General features: G+C 45.2%; 1 protein-coding gene and 1 pseudogene across 1 annotated transcript in view; both read right to left on the reverse strand.

Annotated features, from left to right (window-relative positions):
• The window catches only part of YWHAB (tyrosine 3-monooxygenase/tryptophan 5-monooxygenase activation protein beta), a 20,136-nt gene extending 14,420 nt beyond the window's left edge, over positions 1-5,716 (reverse strand). The window contains exon 1 of the mRNA XM_060120145.1: positions 5,529-5,716. The gene's annotated coding sequence lies outside the window, so the exon portion shown is untranslated. The remainder of the gene's footprint in view (positions 1-5,528) is intronic.
• Positions 5,095-19,220, reverse strand: LOC132476901 (SWI/SNF-related matrix-associated actin-dependent regulator of chromatin subfamily D member 1-like; annotated as a pseudogene).
• Positions 19,221-21,464: the final 2,244 nt, after the last annotated feature.

Genomic DNA, 21,464 nt, shown 5'->3' on the forward strand with positions numbered 1-21,464 from the left:
TGAAGAGCATTCACGGACGGACCGCCCCAGACACAGCACCTACAGCCCTGTCCAGTCGAAGTGTCAGTCCTGGAGTCGCTCTGCTGAAGGAAAAGCAGATGCCAAACTACTGTGGGCGGGACTGAGAGAGTCAGTGGGACCAGGTGTTTAGTGGGTGTTACCAGGAAAAAATGAAGTACTCCTGGCTCTCAAAGAATTTTAATACTCAGTGAAAAACACCGCTCTAAAAACGCGTCTGTGTGCCATTCTACACACAAAAGTCAGTCCTTTAATAAATTTAATTCTATTCACATGCTTGCAGGCTGTCAGAAAATCAAACACAGCATGTCTAAAATACAAAGGCAATAGCTCTGATATCCTGCCAACACTGAATTGTGGAGGGAAACATCACTTCTACTTCAAAATCCCTTCCTTCTTTCATATCAATTGTTGAATATCATTGTTAATTATGTCCAATTAGCCAGAATTAAACCTGAAACAATGGAGGTGTTAAGTGATATGCCCAAGGTCATACAATGTGAATCAATAGCAGACATAACAATAAATTGACCTCTTGGCTTGAGGTGATCAATGGAACAGAATAAAAAATTAAAATATGCTAATTCTGATTCATAAAGATAATCCAATTGGTCAACCTTGTGAATAAGTTCAAAGGCTTTGGGCCCACCAACATAATGGAACCCAGTCCAATTTACCAGTACTACACACCAGCTCCACAGATTACCTGATCTCTTGTGAGTCTCAGTTTTCTCATGCATAAAATAGGCAAATCTACCTAAGAGGGTTCTTGTAAGGAGTAAAATAGATCATGATGCAAAACATTTAGCACAGTCTCTGCACACTGTAAGCACTAAAATGGCAGCTACAGTATATTCCACACAGAAGTCTACAAACGGTCAGCCAGTGAAGGGAAACTTACTACACACCTCATTTCTTTTCAATCCAGATGGCTTTCCCTAAGACTTTTAAAAGGAAGGCACATGTTAACTTACATATGCCTATTTCTAAAGTAGCACTGATCAGAATTTAGTGTAAATGTCTTTGTTGGCTCCCACATTGGATTGTGAGCTTAAGGTAGGAACCCAAACTTCTATCTTTGGGCACCCAACATGTAGCACAATGCCGGCCACACTGAATGTGAAATTACCTGATCAACTGATGCAGTTTTTTAAAGTGAACAAGGCTGCTATCTCCTATGCGGACAGAGGTAAGCAGACCACTTCTGACCTATAAAATACAGACTATATTTAAACTCTGTCTTAGACTACTCTTTGAAAAAAGCCATCTCAGCTCCAGTCAGGAGACAACACTCTGACCAATCGTTTCTCAGGTTACCCATTGTTATATTTATAGGTTCAAACTGAGTTTCAAAAAGCCCTTGAACTCCTCTATTCAAAAGTCCAACCAATTAGTTATACAAAAAGCCACACCAGCTTATTGGTTTAGTAAATAACAACAAAATACCCATCATTTATGGTCTGCCTAAATGTGCAAAAAGTTAGGGGTTTCTATCAACTCCTTTAATCTTAAGTATCCTAAGGGGTAGGTGTCATTGTCCCAATAACCTGTTACACAGGTATATTTGGTACACGCTCTTTCCTCTGTGTAGCACCGCCTCCTAAAGATCAGTATGATTCTTAATGATTACTTAAGGAAAGGAGAGAATGAACACTTTTTTTTGAAGAACCATACAAAGTTATTACAGTCAGGTTTGAGAATTGGACTTAATTTATCTAGCTTTAAAAATCAAAATAAAATTAGTTTAAAACAGCATATGTCAAAAACTCATCAGACTGTCAAACAAGCTTTAAGGTGAGCTTTGTGGGCAAACAATAACAATGGCCGGGGCTCATATCAACTTTATTGTCTCCTCCAATCTCTGCTCTGGTCAAGGCCATTCAGAAATAACTTTTATTGTTGGGTCTCTTAGGGAAAACAATGAAATAAACTAACCAGTTCAGGAAAAAACTTACACAATAGAGGGCTGGCCAGATTATTTTAAAGTCACCTTACTAACCTACAGTCTGCTGGAAATGCCTTGATCTCAAGGCCATCAATCAATTTCATCTCACTGTAAGTATCAGAAACACATAATTATGCTTATGTTAGAAGATCTTTTAGCAGAGAAAGCGGAAAGATGATTGGCTTTTAGCATACATATGACAAAACAGAAAGTACTTTCATCCATTTTTCCTCCCTAAGTTAAGCAGTCCCTTTAGAAAAATTCCCTCAGAATCCAGCTCTGTTAGTTTCTCCATAATGACACAAAGACTAGGATCTATTCATGTAGAGACCAAGATGGTTTTAAAGCTTAAAAATTGCTATTATACAACTAATTTCTTGCCTCCTAGCTAGTGTGAATTGCAGTCGCCTGTCCTTAGAAAAATGTAGGAACCTAGGAATTTAAATTCCCTTTACAAGTAAATTTTAGTTCATTCTCTATGGTACCCTCATTTAAGGAAAACTGCTTAGTTTGATGCCACTGAAAGAGCAGGCAGCATAACAGGACATTTTAATTTAGAATTCTTTCTCTACTTACGTAGATATAGATACTTGGTCCTGACCAAATTCTATTAGAACCTAGGATTGGATAAATCAGTGTGCCACAAAGTAGCTGATGAATTTTCTCCCTAGTATGAAGCAAATACTAGAAAAACTGGGTTTTTCACAAGCTTGCTTCCTAATGCACACCAGCAGTATCTTCCCTGTATGCCAGAATAAATATACTACCCCCCCGCCAAGAAACTACACTATATCTATTTCCAAAAATAGCTAAAATTCCCGTCCAAACACATTTACTTGAATAAGATACAGGTAAAGAAAAATTAGCTACTAGATGGTATTCACATGAAAAATATACATGTGTTGTTCTACCACAAATAGAAATCTATCATTAGAGCCAGACTGCCTGGGTTTGATTCCTGGCTCAGCACTTACCCAGTGCTGGGTGTGTGTATGCCCCCAGGAAAATTATTTAACTTCTCTGTGCCTCAGTTTCCTCACCTGTAAAATGGGCTAGCAGTTACCTATCATTGGCCGTTATGAAGGCTCAGTCAAAATGTGTAAAGTGGCACATCCAAATGGTAGCTGTTATTATTACAGCTTGATGTTACCTCATCAGTTGATGAATAAATCATATGGAAGGACTCTGTATGCGCCTATGCTCTACAGCATATATACATATGTCTTATGTATATATATGTATATTCAGGAATGTAGTCAAGCAACATTTCTTAAACATCTGGTATATCTCACACCCTTAATTATTGAGTTTGTCACAATAATACATCAAAGACTATTACCATTTGCATTGATCAGATGAGAAAATGGGCTCAGACAGACTGAAGGTGCTCTACACAAAACTGTTCCAGAATAATGTATCGTTTTTTGAAAGCAACATGTATACAAAGTAGAATGTAACCAAGGGGGAAAAAAGCCCTTAACAGTGAACTCCGTGATTAAAACACAAAACCGAAAGCTTCTATTTAACAACTTACAGTCTGTAAAAAGGTCTCTTGACAACTCTGGAGACAGAGAAACCAGGAACCAGAGATTAAGCAGCACACTGAAGACCACACTGCTATAAAATGCTGCAGGCAAGAGCGGAATCAAATTTATGTGACTCCAAGTCCAGTGCTCTTTCTGCTTCTATATCCACAGCCAAATGGGTAAAATGCACTTTTTGCAGTGGCCCAAACCTCTGGAGGCTCTGCCTCCAGAACTAGCATTAGGGGAATGTGCTCAGCCTGGTTTTGTGGAGGCTGCTTCCCTGATCCACAGAGCTCCGGTTCTAAAATGGCTCCAACGTAACACAAGCACGGCATGATGGGAAATGTACAGAAGATTATAGGGTAGGAGCCATACTCCAGGGGCTGACAGGCCATAGATATTTGCTACTGATGAAAGAGGAGATTCAACCTGGAAACCAGGTGTGTGGTCTAGGTCAGACATCTCATTTCTCATAAGGACTTCATCTGTAACATGGGTGAATGGTTTCTCATCTCATTGAAAGGAGAGGCTTGGGAAATAATTCAGCAGTTGCTACTGGATTATTAGCCTTCCACTGTGAAGATCACCTGTAAAATTCTAACTTGGGTCCAATAAAACTGACAGGTTTTACCCTCACCATGTGTGCTAAGGACACAGATCCTAGAAAAACGAGGGTTTCAGCAACTGATATATTCCTAAATAAGAAATGGGGTGCCCTAGAAGCAGTCAAGAAGGAAATGACCAAGAATAATTAACACATATAAATTTCTAACATGAAAAGGCAAAAAGCTGAGTACCCATGTGTCTAGTTCTATAAACTGCGTATGTGTGTGGTTTCATACGAACAATTGAGACAGAGTGAGAAATGCAGACAATTTTTCATATTCTCCCAAGTGCTTCATCTTTCTGTTTTGGCTCCTGTGGCCGCCTGATTTTATATGTTCATAACAACATCTTGCCAAATTCTGTCTCTCACGCAGGGCAAGTAAAATCAGAACCTGCTGCTATCTAGCCTTACCCAAGGGAAAAGCAGTGACGGCAAGGACAAGAGACAGGAATTTTTACAGAAAGGTTGGCGAACTGTCTTACCAATAGTGCCATCTCTGAAAACCCCATTACACGTGAGTTCTCCATTTGCAGTAGACAAAGATGTACTCATCTTGTGCGGAAAAGGGGCCTAATCACTCCCACCCCTTCGCCACCACCAGGGAGGCCACCAGGAAAATTTCAGTCCTAAAAACGTGCTAACACACAGTATGGAGGAATTTGGGGCGAGGACACAAAAGACTCTGGCATTAAATGACGGTAAATACCGTGGGAAAATATTCCGATTCTCAGCTTCCGACATTTTTTTTTTTCCTGGGGATCGCGCCTGACTCAGTAACCAGTTCCAACAAATGCATGTTCTTGATTCAAACCTCAACCCTGTGCCTCCCAGGGAATCTCGGGTCCTGCCAGGCTCCCAAACCAGCGAACGATGATGAAATGGCTTTACTGCAAAGTGGGAGGGGGTTTTCCCTCTACTCTCTCCCAAGGTTAAACCCCTTACCCATCCAGACAGAGTCGAGCAGGGGCATTGGGGAGCGAGAGCTCGCCCGCATTTGGTTACATTTTCATTTGTGGAAACCGGAAAGCGAGGAGCAGGGGTGGTAGGGCTGAAAGGGTCGGTTCTGGCCGCTCAAGGCGCAGGGAGGGGTCGCGCGGGGATCGAAGCTGGGTAGTGAGGGAGGATCGGGGGTCCGCGTCTCGATGTCCCTTCCGGCCCGGTACGGTGCCGCACCCCGCCCGCCAGGCAGGGACGCAGGCGGCGAGGGCGGCCCGGGCCTCTCCCAGAACGAAGGGCCCGGCCCCGGAAACAGGGAGGGGCCGCGGCGAGGCCGAGCCCGCGTCGCAAGCGGCCGCACGGGGCCGAGGAGGCCGCGCGCCGCCGCACCGAGGGCCCACCCGCGAGGTCGATCTCGTCGCCACCGCCGCCGGTGGTGGGGGAGCTTTGGGCTCGGGCCCCCGGGGGCCCCAGGCGGACCCCGCGCCGCACTCACCGTGGGAGGACTGCAGGGGTGCAAAGACGCTTGCGAGCGGAGCGAAGGAGCGGTGACCGCTTCCTTCCCGAGCCCACTCCTCCGGCGGCGGCTGCAGTGGCGGCGGCGGCAGCAGCTACCCCGGCTCCGGAATCGGCGGCGGCGGCGGCGGCGGTGGCGGCGGCAGCTCCACTTCCGCTCCGGTCACCACTTCCGCTCTGGCCCGAGCCCCGCCCCTGCACCGCCTCCTCATTGGGCGAACGGCGCACGGGGTTGCCCCGGCCGCCCGAGAGGGGCGCCGACCGAGGGAGGAGGAAGGAGAGCTGGGATGCTGCGGCCGGGGGAGGGCGGGGGTCAGGGCCGCGAGCAAGGAGGAGGCGGGCGTAGGGGGACGGAAATGGGGGCGGGGAGCGGAAAGAAGGTGGAAGGAGTGGAGGCGGAGCTGAGGGGGAATCTAGAAAGGGGACGTGTGAGAAGCAGGCGGGGCTGGGCGAGGCTTGGGGTTCGGCGGGCCTGAGGCTTAGGCTTGGAACTCGCCCGGGTCAGGCCCAGAGTCTCCGAGGTCATCGGTTCCCACCCCACCCAAAAAGTAATCTTCACGAGGTCGGAGGTTGAAGTCAGTCAGTCCCCTTTTGCTGTGTACTTTGGGAATACTGGATTTAGGGAAGGACAGATATTGCTCATCCCTAAATTTTCTCTTAGTCCTCCCTTCAGTCCTTCAAGGTACTGATCATTTCCTCCTTTTGTGGACTGAGGTGGCCAGGAATCGGACCGGCGCAGGCCTTTTCTTGGAAGCCTGTGTGTGTGATCTCTTAATTGAATACCCCTCCCCAGGATCTTAGAGGAAGCTTAAAGAAAGGAACCAGGTCTCCACGGGCCACCCACTCCTGTGACTGCTCTTCCCAAGGCAGTTTTTCAAAATGCCTCACCTCTCCTCCTTCCCTTTCATTCATTCTTTTCAGCAGATATTTATTAAGCAGGCTTTATGTTTAGTGCTGGAGACACAAGACAGACAGGGCCCTGCTGTCTTGGAGTTTACAGCCTGGTAGGAGATAAAACAAAGTAAATGGCCTTTGTCACTTCTCCTTTACCTTTACTTAGCTTATTGATGACTTCTAACACATCACCCCACCCTCAGTCCTGCTCCCATCAACTGCCAAAGTGATCTTTGAAAAAGCCCATTCTGATTGTGTCCTTTTGCTTAAATCCTTTGGTGATTACTCAGACCTAGAAGACGATTGATAAGCTTCTTGAGTGCGACAGTCAAGGTTCTCCAGAAGCTGCCCTTACCCTTCAGCTTCTCCCTGCCAGTTCTTCCCCAACACAAACCCCCAGTTCAACTGGATGATTCCTTAATCCTCCCAGTATGCCAGCTTTCAGTCTTTCTAAACCTTTTGTGTTAGTTGCCAACAATTTTTAAAGACTGAGAGATTTCTTTGTGAACAGAAATTTGCAGTCTGTGCCTTGTCTGGCAACACTGTGTCCACATTTCTGTGTGGCAACTGGCTGAAACCAAGGAATGTCTGCCCACTCTAGATCAGGTCTGCACTTGTCACAGGGCCAGGGTCCCCTCCCCACCCGACCCCCCAGGCTGCTTTCTTCATTTACATTGTCTGTCATATAGGCATCTGTGCCAGTGACCCCTTACTACACCACCTTTTAACTTGAGCAAGATTGAAAGAGAGTGTTGGGTAATGTAAACAGCATGGATTTGACATCAAAACCATAGGATCTGGACCCTGGAAAAGTTTCCCAAATGCAAAAACTTCCCTGTGGGAATCCATCTTTGGCAAACCAAAGATCCGTAATCCAGAGACTGCTCAGGTCAAAGTAAACCTTAATGTAATATGACCTTAGGCCCCCATCTAATAAATACCCTAGAGGGCCGGAGAGCTCATGATAATTACACCACAAATGACAACAGTGCATTGAGGGAACAGAATTGCCCTTTGCCAGGCATCCCTGGGTGCCTGCTAACGTTGCACACATTAGCTGCTTTCACCACCTCTGCATTCTAGGCCAGGGGTCGGCAAACCACAGCTATTAACTAACAGAGACACAAAGAGATATTAAAATACAATGTGGCATATGCAGCCATAGGAATATATATGGCCAGGGTATTATGGGAGTCTGAGGCAAGGGCACCTAACGCATCTTGAGAGTATGGTGGGGGAGCAGGAAAGACTTCCTTCATACTGGTGATACTGGAGCCTTAGATTCCATAATGAATTTTTTTAAATTAATAGGCTTTATTTTTTTAGAGCAGTTTTAGGTTTACAGAAAAATTAACCAGATAGTATAGAGAGCTCCCATATACCCAATTTCTCCCCACCCACAATGTCCCCTATTATTAACATCTTACATCAGTGTGGTACATTAGTTACAATTGATGAACCAATATCGATACATTTTAAAGTAAAGTCCATAGTTTACATTAGGGTTCATTATTATTGTACAGGTCTAAGGATTTCAACAAATGGATATTAGGTACGTACCATGACAGTATCATACAGAACAGTTTCACTGTCCTAAAACTCCCCTGTGCTTCATCTATTCAACTCTCACCCTCTCCTCCCACCTCAACCCTTGGCAATCACTTCTCTTTTAGTTTTGCTTTTTCCAGATGTCATACAGTTGGAATCATACTGTATGTAGCCTCCACCGACTGGATTCTTTCACTAAACACTATGATATAAGATTCCTCTATGTCTTTTTATGGCTTGATAGCTCATTTCTTTTTATCACTGAATAATATTCCACGGTATGAATGTACCGCCATTTGCCCATTCACCTACTGTTATGGATTGGCCCAAGTCCTCCAAAAAGATATGTCGAAGTCCTAATCTCTGGTACCTGTGAATGTAACCCTATTTGGAAAAAAGTCTTTGCAGATGCAATCCAGTTATGATGAGGTCGTTAGGGTGGGCCCTAATCCAATATAACTGATGTCCTTATAAAAAGAGGAAGCGGCCATATGGACACACACAGTGGGGAATACCATTTGATGACAGAGGCAGGGATTGGAGTGATGTAGCTATAAGCCAAGGAATGCTAAGGATCCGTAACCACCACCAGAAACTAGCAATAAGCAAGAAAGGATTCTACCCGAAATCTCAGAGGGAGCATGGCCCTGCTGATACCTTGATTTCGGACTTCTAGCCTCCAGAACGGTGAGAGAATAAATTTGGTTGTTTAAGCCCTCAGTTGGTAGTACTTTGCTACAGCAGCCCTATGAAACTGATACACCTCCTGAGAGACATCTTGATTCAGCTTTTGACAGTTATGAATAAGGCTGCTATCCACATCTGTGTGCAGGTTTTTGTGTGGACACAAGTTGTCAACTCATTTGGATAAACACCTGGGAGCATGACTTCTAGATCATGTGTTAAGATTATGTTTAGCTTTGTGAGAACTTGCCAAGCTGTTTTCCAAAGTGGCTGCACCATTTTGCATTTCCACCAGCAGTGAAAGAGTTCCTGATGCTCCATATTCATGCCAGCATTGGGTATTGTCAAGTTTGGATTTTATTTTGTTTGTTTTTGATTTCATCTGTTCTTACATAAATGTGTAATGTAAGATCCTGGTTTGTCTCCCCCAATGTTTCTTTTTGTTCCTAATATTCTGAATTTTTTTTTTTTTTTTTTTTTTTTTTGGTACGCGGGCCTCTCACTGTTGTGGGCTCTCCCGTTGCGGAGCACAGGCTCTGGACGCGCAGGCCCAGCGGCCATGGCTCACAGGCCCAGCCGCTCCACAGCATGTGGGATCTTCCCGGACCGGGGCACGAACCCGTGTCCCCTGCATCGGCAGGCAGACTCTCAACCACTGCGCCACTAGGTAAGCCCTCTTAAGTCTCTTTTAATCTGTAACAGTTACTCCTACCCCTCTTATTAAAAAATGAGATTGATTTGTTGAAGAAACTGGATAAATTCTCCTATAGAGTTTCTCACAGTCTGAATTTGGCTGACTGGATCTTTGTGGTGTTTTAAAAATGTGACAGTGTCCCTTGAACGTCCTGTAAACTGGTAGTTAGATCTAGAGGCTTGATTAGATTTCAGTTTTTGGCAGGAGTGTTTTATAGGTGGGACTGTGTATTTCCTATTTCACTAGATCAAGAGACATGTAATGTCTAATTGTTCCTCAATGATCTCTTTCGATCTGAAAACTCATTTCTTTCAGTTCTGAAATATTTTTGTGAATTATTTCTTCAAGGATTTCCTTCCTTCATCTCCCTGTTTCCTATGTTTTCACTTTCTGGAACTCCAATTATTTGGATATCTGAGCTCCTGGAATGACTTTCTAATTTTATTTTTTTTTCTCCCTCTCTCTTACTTTTTTACCTTTTTGTGTTTGGGTCTACTTTCTGAATAGTATCCTCCAACCTGTATTTGGTTAGAGTTCTGTGCAGGAGACAGGATCAGAAACCACTCTCGGTATTTTAAGCAGAAAAGGATTTAATATAGGGAATTAGGTGCTTGCAAACTCGTTGGAAGAGCTGGGATTGCTGAAATCAGGGAGACTTTTGTTTCAAAGTCACCATAGCTGTGGTTGAGAGGTCACATTTGCTACTCTTGCTGCTGCCACCGTAACTTCCTGACCACATGAAGCTGGGGACTGGGCACTGGATCAGGGAGTCTGGCCACTGACATTTGGCTCAAAGGTAAAGTTCAAAGACAGCAAGGTTGTTGTTTGGCTTGAATAAGAAGTTCAAATTGTGGGGTAGTCTATGACATGTCAATTCACATGAGGACTTTGATATTCATCCAACTGATACTCATCCAACCAATTTTGGCCTTTCATTTTAATGAAACAGAAGCTGAACTCCTGACAGAGTGAGTTCTATAGGTGTAATCAGAAACAGAGCTCCAATAGCTTCACTAACTTTGCCAGACAAGAGTAGGCTGTGTCAAGGAGGCCAGAGTTCTCCAAACTCACTGGATTGAATTTTGGTCACATAATCACCTTGGCTCTCACATAAATGAAGTCACTGGAAAGGTAGGCATCATTAATGAAAACAAATATAAATCTGTGTTTCAGTTTCATGATAGCTGAATCAGAAATAAGTTTCACAGTGTGTCTAGGTTTTGCAAGTTTCTACCTGTTGAGGAAGTGGCAAGGCATCATCACACTCCAGTACTTCCTCTAGGCTTGGAAGGTTCACAGAACTATCCTCCTCCAGTCTCTTTCTTCAGAGTGCCAGCTGGGCAAAAAGAACCATTAATTTTTTGGGTGTTTGTGTGTGTATTTTAAGAATGATATTTTGTAGCATTTAATTTTAAGTAAGCAAACACCTGCTGTATTCATTTTAAAGCATATATTTTTATTACCTGGTGATGCATGAATATATTTTCACTGTAAGAAAACTAAAATATTAAAGATAAAAACTAAAGTCACCCTCAATACCAGTTCTCCTCCCCAGAAAGTAACCAAGTATCAATTATATAGCAGCATGCATTAGTCAAGGGAGGTTAGGTTTTGCTGCAATAACAAACATCTTCAAAATCTCAGTGCCTTACAACAACAAAGGTTTATTTATTGATCCTTACATGTTTGTCATGGGTTGGCTTCAGCTGTATCTCTGGACATAGGTTGAAAAAGCAGGTAGGTTATGCTAATCTTAAGGCAGAGGGAAAAGAAACAATGGTGGAACCTCTTAAATCTTCCGCTTGGAAGTCTCATGTCACTTTCACCCACATTTCCTTGGTCAAAGCAAATTATACAGCCAAACCTACTGCAGTGAGGGTGTATAATCCTTCCATAGAGAGGGACAGTGAAAAATTTCCTGTAGTTTTATGGAGTACATAAAACTATAGAAATAGGTATCATTTTAATATAATTTATTGCAATACTGAACTTTATTTTCTTCATGCAAAAATATGTCTTAGAAGTCTTTCCATGTTATACAAATAGACCCATCTCCTTTTTATTTATTTATTTGTTTATTTTTGACTGTGTTGGGTCTTCGTTGCTATGTGCGGGCTTTCTCTAGTTGCAGCAAGCAGGGTCTACTCTTCGTTGTGGTGCGCAGGCTTCTCACTGTGGTGGCTTCTCTTGTTGCGGAGCACGGGCTCTAGGTGCGCGGGCTTCAGTAGTTATGGCACATGGGTTCAGTAGTCATGGCACATGGGCTCAGTAGTTGTGGCTCGCAGGCTCTAGAGCTCAAGCTCAGTAGTTGTGGCACACGGGCTTAGTTGCTCTGCAGCATGTAGGATCTTCCTGGACCAGGGCTCGTACCCGTGTCCCCTGCTTTGGCAGGTGGATTCTTAACCACTGGGCCACCAGAGAAGTCCCTCCATCTCCTTTTTAAACAGCTGCATTCATATGCCGTAATATGGATGTACTATGGTTTATTTAGCTATTTCCTTATTTGAAGACATTTAAGTTGCTTCTAATTTGTTGTTACTGCAGACAAAAGTGTAGCAATATCCCTGTACTTGCCCCTTGTACATATGTGCAAGCGTTTCTCTGGGGTGGGTACAGAGAAGTGGAATAGCTCATGAATAGTTCCAAAGGAACTGCCAGTTTTCTCTCTGTATCCTAATACGGCATACGCATTAGGAGAATTTCAAAGAGTTTAATAAAAGGACTACTGACAAAGAATAGAGTAGTATCCCAAGACTGACAGCAGTGAGGCTAGGCCTGAACGAGCAAGAGGAGGGAACAGTTAGCAGAGTCATGTGGAAAGGGATGGGTGAAGCCAATTTTGCCCTATAGTGAAGGAGTCAAGGGAATAAATGCCTCAAATCACTGTTTTCCCTCTGGTCTCCTGCTGGGCTGACCTCAAGCAGATGACAGACAGCCAAGGAGTCTATTTATCTAGCCCGTCCTGGCCTGCCTGCTGGGACACAGAGGAGGTGGAAAGAATAGAAAGCCAACCTGGAGGAGCAAATAGAAGATATCTATCCCGTTCTCTTACCCACAGAACAGGAAATGACTTAATTGTTTGCCGATATGATAAGCAAACCAAAAAAATGCTACTTAAAAGTGCACTTTTAATTTGCATTGCCCTAATTAATTAGTGAGGACTTCTACTGATAATGCAGGAATCCAGACTGTCTTTTCCAGCACAGCTTAGGTTTAAATAACCTAACCCTAACTGATACAGCATCCAACTATTGACAGTTCATAGTCCTTACATTTAATTAGAAGGAAAGAGATCTTATTGTTACTGTTTGTAGAAACAATGGGGTTGATTTGGTGGTTTGTGCCATTAAGTCTTCTGGAACTTAGGCTCCTTTAGTCTTGTTGCTTCATCCTACATTAATTGCTCATTTGGACCAAGCTCACCTCATGGGTCCAAAATGTCTGCTCCAACTCCTGCCATTATATCCAAACCAGAAGGTAAAAAGAAGAGACCAGGAGGGAAAAGGTGGAGATATTGGGTGCAACCCAGTGGTCTCTTAATGAAGGTTCTAGAATCTGCTATGTGATTACCTGATTTACACCTTGTTGGACAGAACTCAGTTACATAGCCATACTTGGCTATAAGGAAGGTTGGGAAGGTTTTAATTTTATTTGGGGAGCTAAGTGCCTAGGCACAAGGGAGATGACCTATAAATACTATTTTTAAAAGTCCAGGAATTGGACAGACACCCTTCTGTGGCAGGTGAGTTGGTCCTGCTTTCTAGGAGGAGTGTACCTGTACTTTGACCTCCATGACCCCTGGCTCTTCCCTTGGGGACACTCTTCCTTGTCCAGTATCCTCATGGCCAAATTTAATAGATACTAGTGTCACCTTTTTGGGGACTGCACAAATATTATAGCCCTGTTTCCTGATAGTTTGGGGTCCCTGGAGTTTCTTATTTCTTTGTAGAAGAAATAAATGTGAAGATGTTTCTTAGGGGACATTTAGTGGTCTCTGCCACAGATGCTCAGAATAATGCCTGGCCCATTTTTTCCATGTTTAAGCTCAGGAGTCATATCCTATATGGAGACTAAGGTCTAATGATAGTTTTTAAAGAAAAATCATACACAGTCAAAATTATTATTGATATATCCATGTGTGTTATCCTCCACAACTTTGTAAATGTGTATCAATTATCTAAGGCTGCCTAACAAGCCACCTCAAAGCTCGGTGATATACCCATTCATCTGTTGATGGACATTTAGGTTTCTTCCATGTCCTGCCCATTGTAAATAGTGCTGCAAGAAGATGTGGTATATATATATAATGGAATATTACTCAGCCATAAAAAAGAATGAAATTGGGTCATTTGTAGAGATGTTGATGGACCTAGAGTCTGTCATACAGAGTGAAGTAAGTCAGAAAGAGAAAAACAAATATCGTATATTAATGCATATATGTGGAATCTAGAAAAATGGTACTGATGAACCTATTTGCAGGGCAGGAATAGAGGCACAGACGTAGAGAATGGACATGTGGATACAGCAGGGGAAGGGGAGGGTGGGATGAATGGGGAGACTAGGTTTGACATAAATACACTACCATGTGTAAAATAGATAGCTAGTGGGAACCTGCTGTACAGCACAGGGAGCTCAGCTCGGTGCTCTGTGATGACCTAGATGGGTGGGATGGGCTCTGGGAGGGGGTAGGGAGGTCCAAGAGGGAGGGGATATATGTACACATATAACTGATTCACTTCATCATACAGCAGAAACTAACACAACATTGTAAAGCAATTATACTCCAATAAAAAAATACTCAGTGATATAAAACAACAATCATTTACTTTCATGTAAAGTAAATCTGCAGTCTGGCTGATCTAGCAGCCAGGGCATGTTCTCCTGCATAGCAGAAGCACTAGAGGGCAAGGCCAACCACGCAAGCACATTTCAAGCCTCTGCTTGTGTCAATGACTGCTAACATCCCATTGGGAAAAAGAAGTCACATGGCCAAGCCTAAGGTCAGTGGGTGGGGAAGTATATACATACACGACCAAGGCCAGTGTCCCCCAACATCAAATTCCACTCCTCCTATGGAGGTGGTGTGGGAGAGGGAGCGGAATGTTTTTAAACAATTTAATTTGCCATAAAATGATTTTTAAATCAATTGCTCTAATGCATTTGTCAATTTGTGGCCCTCGATTCTTCCATTTCTTATTTGAGGAGGTCAAGGAAGCCATCACCAACCACTTGCCCAGTTAGTTGAACATTGCATTTTACTTCTTTGTTAACAGCTTGAAACCATAAAATAATCTATATATTATTTCTGTATGAATTGGTCAAAATACATCAGTTATTGCAGTTGGATGGCAGATATGGCCTGGGTCACAGGTTCACTGAGTGGATGGTGGGCAGAACCATTTTCACTCTTTAAATCCCCCCTCCCACTCCCCATGACATTGACCTTGTCTACCTGTCAGCTGTTCCCCCTATCTGAGCAGCAGTGCAGATGGGACAAGTACATGGGTTCTGTAGTGGATACTGTGGCATGCTGCCCAGACCCCCCACTCCAGGACTGAGGCACTTATATTCCCCACCCCCAGCTGCTGCTAGCATAGGCTGCTGACAGCCCTCAATCGAGTCCCTCTTGAGGATTTGCCCTTGGTTGAAGAAAGCAACCTAGTCCAAGTTCTACATCCAATGACTGGATGAAATGGGAGTCCCAAAGTCCTGCCTCCATGCCATCCTAGCTCCATCCTTACCCCTTGGCATCAACTAAGGCCTCTGCTGAGGCTGCATGCAGTTTGATTTTTCCTTTCCACGTATAATCCTGAAAGCACTCTGTAATAATCTTCCTGCATGCATACCTCCACGGAGTTTTATTCCTGGGGAACCTAACCCACAACAGGCTCTGAAGTCAGACGGAACTGGGTTTTGAGTTTTATCCCAAATACCCACGAGCTATGTGGCCTTAGATATTATACATTCTCTATAAGCCTCAATAAGCCTCAGATTTTTCATCTCTAAAGATGAAATAATGATAGCATATGCCTCTTATGGTTACAATGAGGACGAAGAGAAGTAATGCTGTAAATCATATGATATCTGGCACGTGTTAGACTTTGCTGAAATGTATTCCCTTTTTGCTCAGCCCGTTGCCTGCATTTCCAGAAGCCAGTGTCTTCATGCCTCACTGAAAGAGAAATGGTCCTGTTGTGCTAACTTCTTTCCAGCAGATGGCGCCAGTGGATTAAATCCTATCCAGCTCAGTTACAACTCTCACTATTCACAGATTACATACCAGTTTCACATGCATCATCTCATTTGATTCGCCTTCAACCATTTACCAGGTGCTGATTATTGCATCATTTATTCTTTCATCCCTTCCTCAACTCATGCTTGCTGAGACCTTACTCCAGCCGAAGTGCAGCTTTAAATCCCTTCTAAAACATCATGGTGACTAAGACACAACAGTGAGAGGCCCGTGTACTGCAAAAAATAAACAAAAACTGGGTGACATCGATAAGGGGGCAGTACAAAAAAAAATCTGGTCCATGAAGAAAACATAATAATTCAGTTAATAAAAAACAGTTATCTTCAGGGACACTGTGTAGGAGTGCTGAGCCTCTTTCTCATGGTTCCAGCCCCAGGGACAGAGGTTGTCCAGTGTCACTGTGCGGAGAACCTTTCAAGGGAGGAGTGGGATAATGACATGAAGCGGAAGAGACAGGGAGAAAGTTCTGCTGTCCCCAGTGTGGAACAGGCAGGGATACGGGGCTGGAGGATGTGCTCGCAGAAGCCTGAGGAGGGGGTGGGGAAGCAGGGGCTTTGTCAGTTCTGCGGGTTTAGAGCCCGTGCTGAACGGGATTCCCCCTCTGTGCTCAGCTGTCTCCCACCCTGCTGTGTTGAGTCTGCGAGCCTGGGCTATGCTAACTCAGGGGTGATACAACCTGGAAGAAGAATTTGAGGCTCTCCTGGAAAGATGCAAAACCATTTAAGTTGCAAGGGGCCAAGATCACAAGGTCCTGCTGCTACCTGCGGGGTCTGAAGCTTTGAGGGCAGGGGCTGGGGAGTCACAGTCCTGTGAGGCAGGGAGAGGGAAGAGTCACAAACCCAACTCAGAGCTATTCTCCAGCCCTATAGGCATTTCACTCCTCGGTGCCCTGGAAGTCACCAGTGGGTGTCAACTGGGAAGACAGGGACAGGAAGACAGAAATGGCCCAGGGATTTTACCCGTTTGATTTTAGGCCTGTTTCTCCTTGAAAGGATGGGGGAGGCAGGGTGGTGGAATGAATGGATGAGTCACACCTCCAAGCAACAGCAGGAAGGAACAGCCTCCGCTGGCAATGACAGTACCCAAGGTGAGGGCCCTTGGGGCTCTGACAGGGAAAGGCAAGATTCCCCCACTCAAATGCCCTGGGTTAGGACAGGTAGGAGGGAATCCTAAAAAGCAGCTATAGGGAGTGTGGTGAGAGGGAGCAATATTAAGAGAACAAACTCCAATACTGATGTGGACCCCCTACGAGGGAGTAAGAGAAGCACTGTGACAGCAGACCAATCCAGAGGGCCGCGGACTGACCTGGGCTCGGTGGAGCCCAAGAACCAGGAGTCCTTTAGTGCTAGAGGGCGACAAGTGAAGGGAGAGTATGCTCCAAACCTGTGGAGGGAGGGAAGGAAACTGGATTCTGTTATCAGGAAAGCCAAGATCAACTAGCTTATAGAGAGCCCCCAGGCTTGAGTTTTGGAGAAGGGGCCAAAGCTCCCAACTCCTGGGTCTCTGAAGGGCAGGATCAGTGTAGCTGGTCCCCCTGAAGACCACTTGGCCTTAGGCCCAATCCATTCAATGCACTGATTACCACTACGGGTTCTCTCTCTAATCCTATCTAGAGGTCCTATGCAGACCAGGGGAGGGTACAGGCACATGGAAACTTTGTGGGGCAAAGGGAAGCTGCGGGTAGGAAGGGATGGAGTGGGAGAAGAAGGTAACAGGTATCATGTGAGACCCTCCTCATTCTGGTGTTGTCCTAGAACCAACAGCATCCCCTGGAAGGCCCCAAACAAGACCAAGGCAGGTGCTATGAGGCAGGCAGCACAGGGCCCAAATAAAGAAATCGGTGCAGCCAAATCAGGGCTGTGGGAGAAGCCCTGTGTATTTCGGATTCCCGGGGCTTGCTCTAATTCTTGTCGTCTCTGCTGCACCTTGGAGTAGAAGTATCGGCACACGACCTCCTGTGCCCAAGGCTGGAAGTAGAACTCAGCTCAGCGCTCTTCCTCTGGGTTACCCACCACATCAGTCATGGTCTTGAGGTCCCAGCACTGGGACTGAAGTCAGTCATTGATGAAACCCTGAGGGTCTCTGGCAAAGCTCAGCATGAACTCTCGCTGGGTCTTCAGCTGATTGATAGTTACTATTGTCTCATGGATCTTGTTGTCTAGAGTAGCAATCTCCTGCTGGCTGGCAGTAGACAGCAGAAAAGAATTCATCTGGGTCTTCAAGGTATCATCCATTTCCACATCAATGTCATAACAAGCTGTCTTTTTCTGATCATTCGGGTCAACACTAAGGATATGATTAATGATGATGGGCTCTGGTGGCATAAGCAAGGCGTGGAGGCATTGGGGGATCTCGGAAAAGCTTCATACGTTGAGACTCAAAGATCTGCTGGAGGTACTTGTCACAGATGACAAACTCCCGCTCAGGCGGGTGCTGGAGCTTATGCGTCTTTTTTTTTTTTTTTTTAATTTATTTATTTTTGGCTGTGTTGGGTCTTCGTTTCTGTGTGAGGGCTTTCTCTAGTTGCGGCGAGCGGGGGCCACTCTTCATTGCGGTGCGCGGGCCTCTCACTGTCGCGGCCTCTCTTGTTGCGGAGCACAGGCTCCAGACGCGCAACTCAGTAGTTGTGGCTCACGGGCCCAGTTGCTCCGCGGCATGTGGGATCTTCCCAGACCAGGGCTCGAACCCGTGTCCCCTGCATTGGCAGGCAGATTCTCAACCACTGCGCGACCAGGGAAGCCCCTATGCGTCTTAATATATTGCCACAGTGCTTGAATGATCACTGGACGGGTCTGGGTGTGGCTGCCCAGCAGCCGAGCCAGAGGAGAGTCTAATTTAAACTGAGGAGGCTGGTAATCCAGCATCAGCAGGACCGTATACCGTACATTCACATCTCCTGGCCACTTCACTTCAAAGCCATCTGTCTCCTGGGTAGTGGCGGTCCTGTACCATTCTACCAGATGGTTGTCTGGCCCATACAGGTCCTTGTCCAGTTCGAGCACCAAGGACTTAAAAAAAGAAGAGAACTTCCTCTTTTGTTTGGTGGCATCATATTTGGACAAGGCTGACTTGATGGGATGTTTCAAGGCCTCCTGGATATCTAGCCATTTCCTCATGATAGTCTGGTCCAGTTTCCTTTCAAAAGCCAAGAGATCCATATAGGCCTGGGATTCTGGTACCAGTTCACGAATACTTTGAGGTAGAATTTTGTCAGCCATCTTCTTTTTCTTTGCACTGTGGTTCCAATTCTGGACCGCCTTCTGCTGGACCTGCTGGATCTGCTGAGGAACAGGTCTCCTGAGGGACTGGTCCATCCCTGACTGGGCCAGGCCAGGTCGGACTGAAAGGCTCCCCTCATAGCCAGGGGGTCCCATGGAAGGTCCCTAAGGTGTCGTTTGGCTGCCTGGTAGCATACCTGGTCTCGGATAGGCTGCTCCGGGCATCGGGGAGCAGTACATCCCTTGACCTGGCGCCGGGCCCATTCATACCAGAGGCCCCAGAGTCCCACCTGGGCCCAGGGCAGCCTCCGCACCCGCCCCTCCTGAGGCTCCAGCGCTGCCGCTCGGAGCCACAGCCCGGAAACCTGCTCCGGCCTCCATCTTTCCTTGTGCTGTAGCTGCACAAAGAACCCCAAAAGTTCAGTTTTCTATTGTAAAAATTGTACAAGCAGGGGGACTTCCCTTACAGTCCAGTGGTTAAGACTCTGCACTTCCAACGTAGGGGGTGTGGGATTGATCCCTGGTCGGGGAACTAAGATCCCACATGCCGAGTGGTGAGGCCAAAAAAACATAGTACATGCACATAATAAACAAGTTAGAGAAGTACAAAGAGGAGAGCAAAAATCACCTCCAACCTCACTACCTGTTTGGTGAACATTGTTTTAGACAGCACTTCATGCAGATATACATAAATATACATACACACCCATACAAACTTACATAAAGATAAATATATGTATTGGTGTAAAGATATATACATAGTTTTAAACAAAAACAGGATCAAACTACACATTTATTATTTTATTTTTATTCTTTTACTAAGTAATACATTGCATTTATCTTCCATAGCAATAATAAGAATTGAGGCAGGTAACTGTCTTCACCATACCAGGAAGCTGAGACTTGTCCATGATCACACCTGTTGAGAGAGGAAGAAATCTCTTGGTCATCCCAGAACTACTTACTCTTCAAGGACCTCATGTCTGTGAGGGGGTAAACCCTGGAGTTCAGCTGAACTGGGAAGCCTTCACCCTCTCAGCTGCATTTACTTAAAAGCTTGTAACTTATGTAACTGGAAATCTTAAGAGATTTCAGGGGATGCTAGCTCCGGTGCAGGTGACCCATATGCTGAGTCCCAACAGAGATCTATTGCTGGAAAACTTCAACTCAACTGTCACACTTTGGAGGCAGGAATCTGGTGCATCCTGGGCTCCTTTCTTGATCTCGGTTCTGATTCTTCTGTGAAACAAATGGGAGCAAGGAGCCACTTGTCTCCATAACCCTCAGTGCAGCAACTCACCACTAGGTGTCTCCATGGCACCATGTGCTGTAGTCCGTGGATAGAGAGCCACGCCCACAAAGGTTGATCTCTTCATCCTGTCTGGCTTCCAGGAACGGGAGGAAAATGAGAGACGGTAGACTTCCTGGGTCCCAGGGTTTATTTAATCTTCAGGATCCCAAAGCTCAGAATGGCTGCATCAGAGTCACCTAAGGAGCTTGCTGAAAGCAGTGACGCCAAGGTTTTGCTCCCAGAGTAGTGGATATCAACCTTGCCTACCCATTAGAATCACCAGGGAAGCTTTTTTTTTTTTTTTTTTAACATCTTTATTGGAGTATAATTGCTTTACAGTGGTGACCAGGGAAGCTTTTAAAAAAACAAAATGTTGGAGCGTGTTAGGGGCTGAATGTTTGTGTCCTCCCCAAATTCACATGTTGAAACCTTACTCCTCTCTCCCAACATGTTATGGTATTAAGAGGTGAGATCTTTGGGAGGTAATTAGGATTAGATGCAATCATGAGGGTGGAGCTCTCATCAGTGGGATTAGTGCCCTTATGAGTCATGAGAGAGCTTGCTTCCTCTTTCTGCTTTCTGCCATGTGAGGATACAACTGAGAAGCCGAGAAGTCGGCAGTCTGCAACCCAGAAGAGGACTTTCACCAGAACCTGACCACACTGGCACCCTGATCTTGGACTTCCAAGAACTGTGAGGAATAAATTTCTGTTGTTTATAAGCCACCCAGTGTATAGTATTTCTGTTATTAGCACCCCAAACTGCTGCTGAGACAGGGGGCTCCAAGCTCCTCCATAGAAACACTGAGAAAACAAGCAGATACTGTCAGAATCAACTTTGTAAGAAATTTGGAAAACCATCAAGGTTTACAGCAACCAACTGAATGCTGAATCAAAAAAAAAAAAGGCAACTTAAACATGGCTCAGGGGACTTCTCTTGGTGGTGCAGTGGTTAAGAACCCGCCTACCAATGCAGGGGTCACGGGTTCGAGCCCTGGTCCAGGAAGATCCCACATGCTGCAGAGCAACTAAGCCCATGCGCCACAACTGCTGAGCCCACGTGCCATAACTGCTGAGCCTGCATGCCTAGAGCCCGTGCACCACAGAAAGAGAAGCCACCGCAATGAGAAGCCCATGCACCACTACAAAGAGTAGCCCAGGCGCAGCAACGAAGACCCAACACAGCCAAAAATAAATAAAGAAATAGATAGATAGATAAATTTATTTATTAAAAAAAAAAAGTTGGCTCAGTGCAAGCAGGGAGTATGGGCTAAAGCAGAGCTGCAAACACCCTCCACAACACAGAGTCCATCTGCAAAGCCTGAGAAGTATGTT

Source organism: Mesoplodon densirostris, chromosome 16 (assembly GCF_025265405.1).
Source record: "Mesoplodon densirostris isolate mMesDen1 chromosome 16, mMesDen1 primary haplotype, whole genome shotgun sequence".
In the NCBI taxonomy this organism is placed as follows: Eukaryota; Metazoa; Chordata; class Mammalia; order Artiodactyla; family Ziphiidae; genus Mesoplodon; species Mesoplodon densirostris.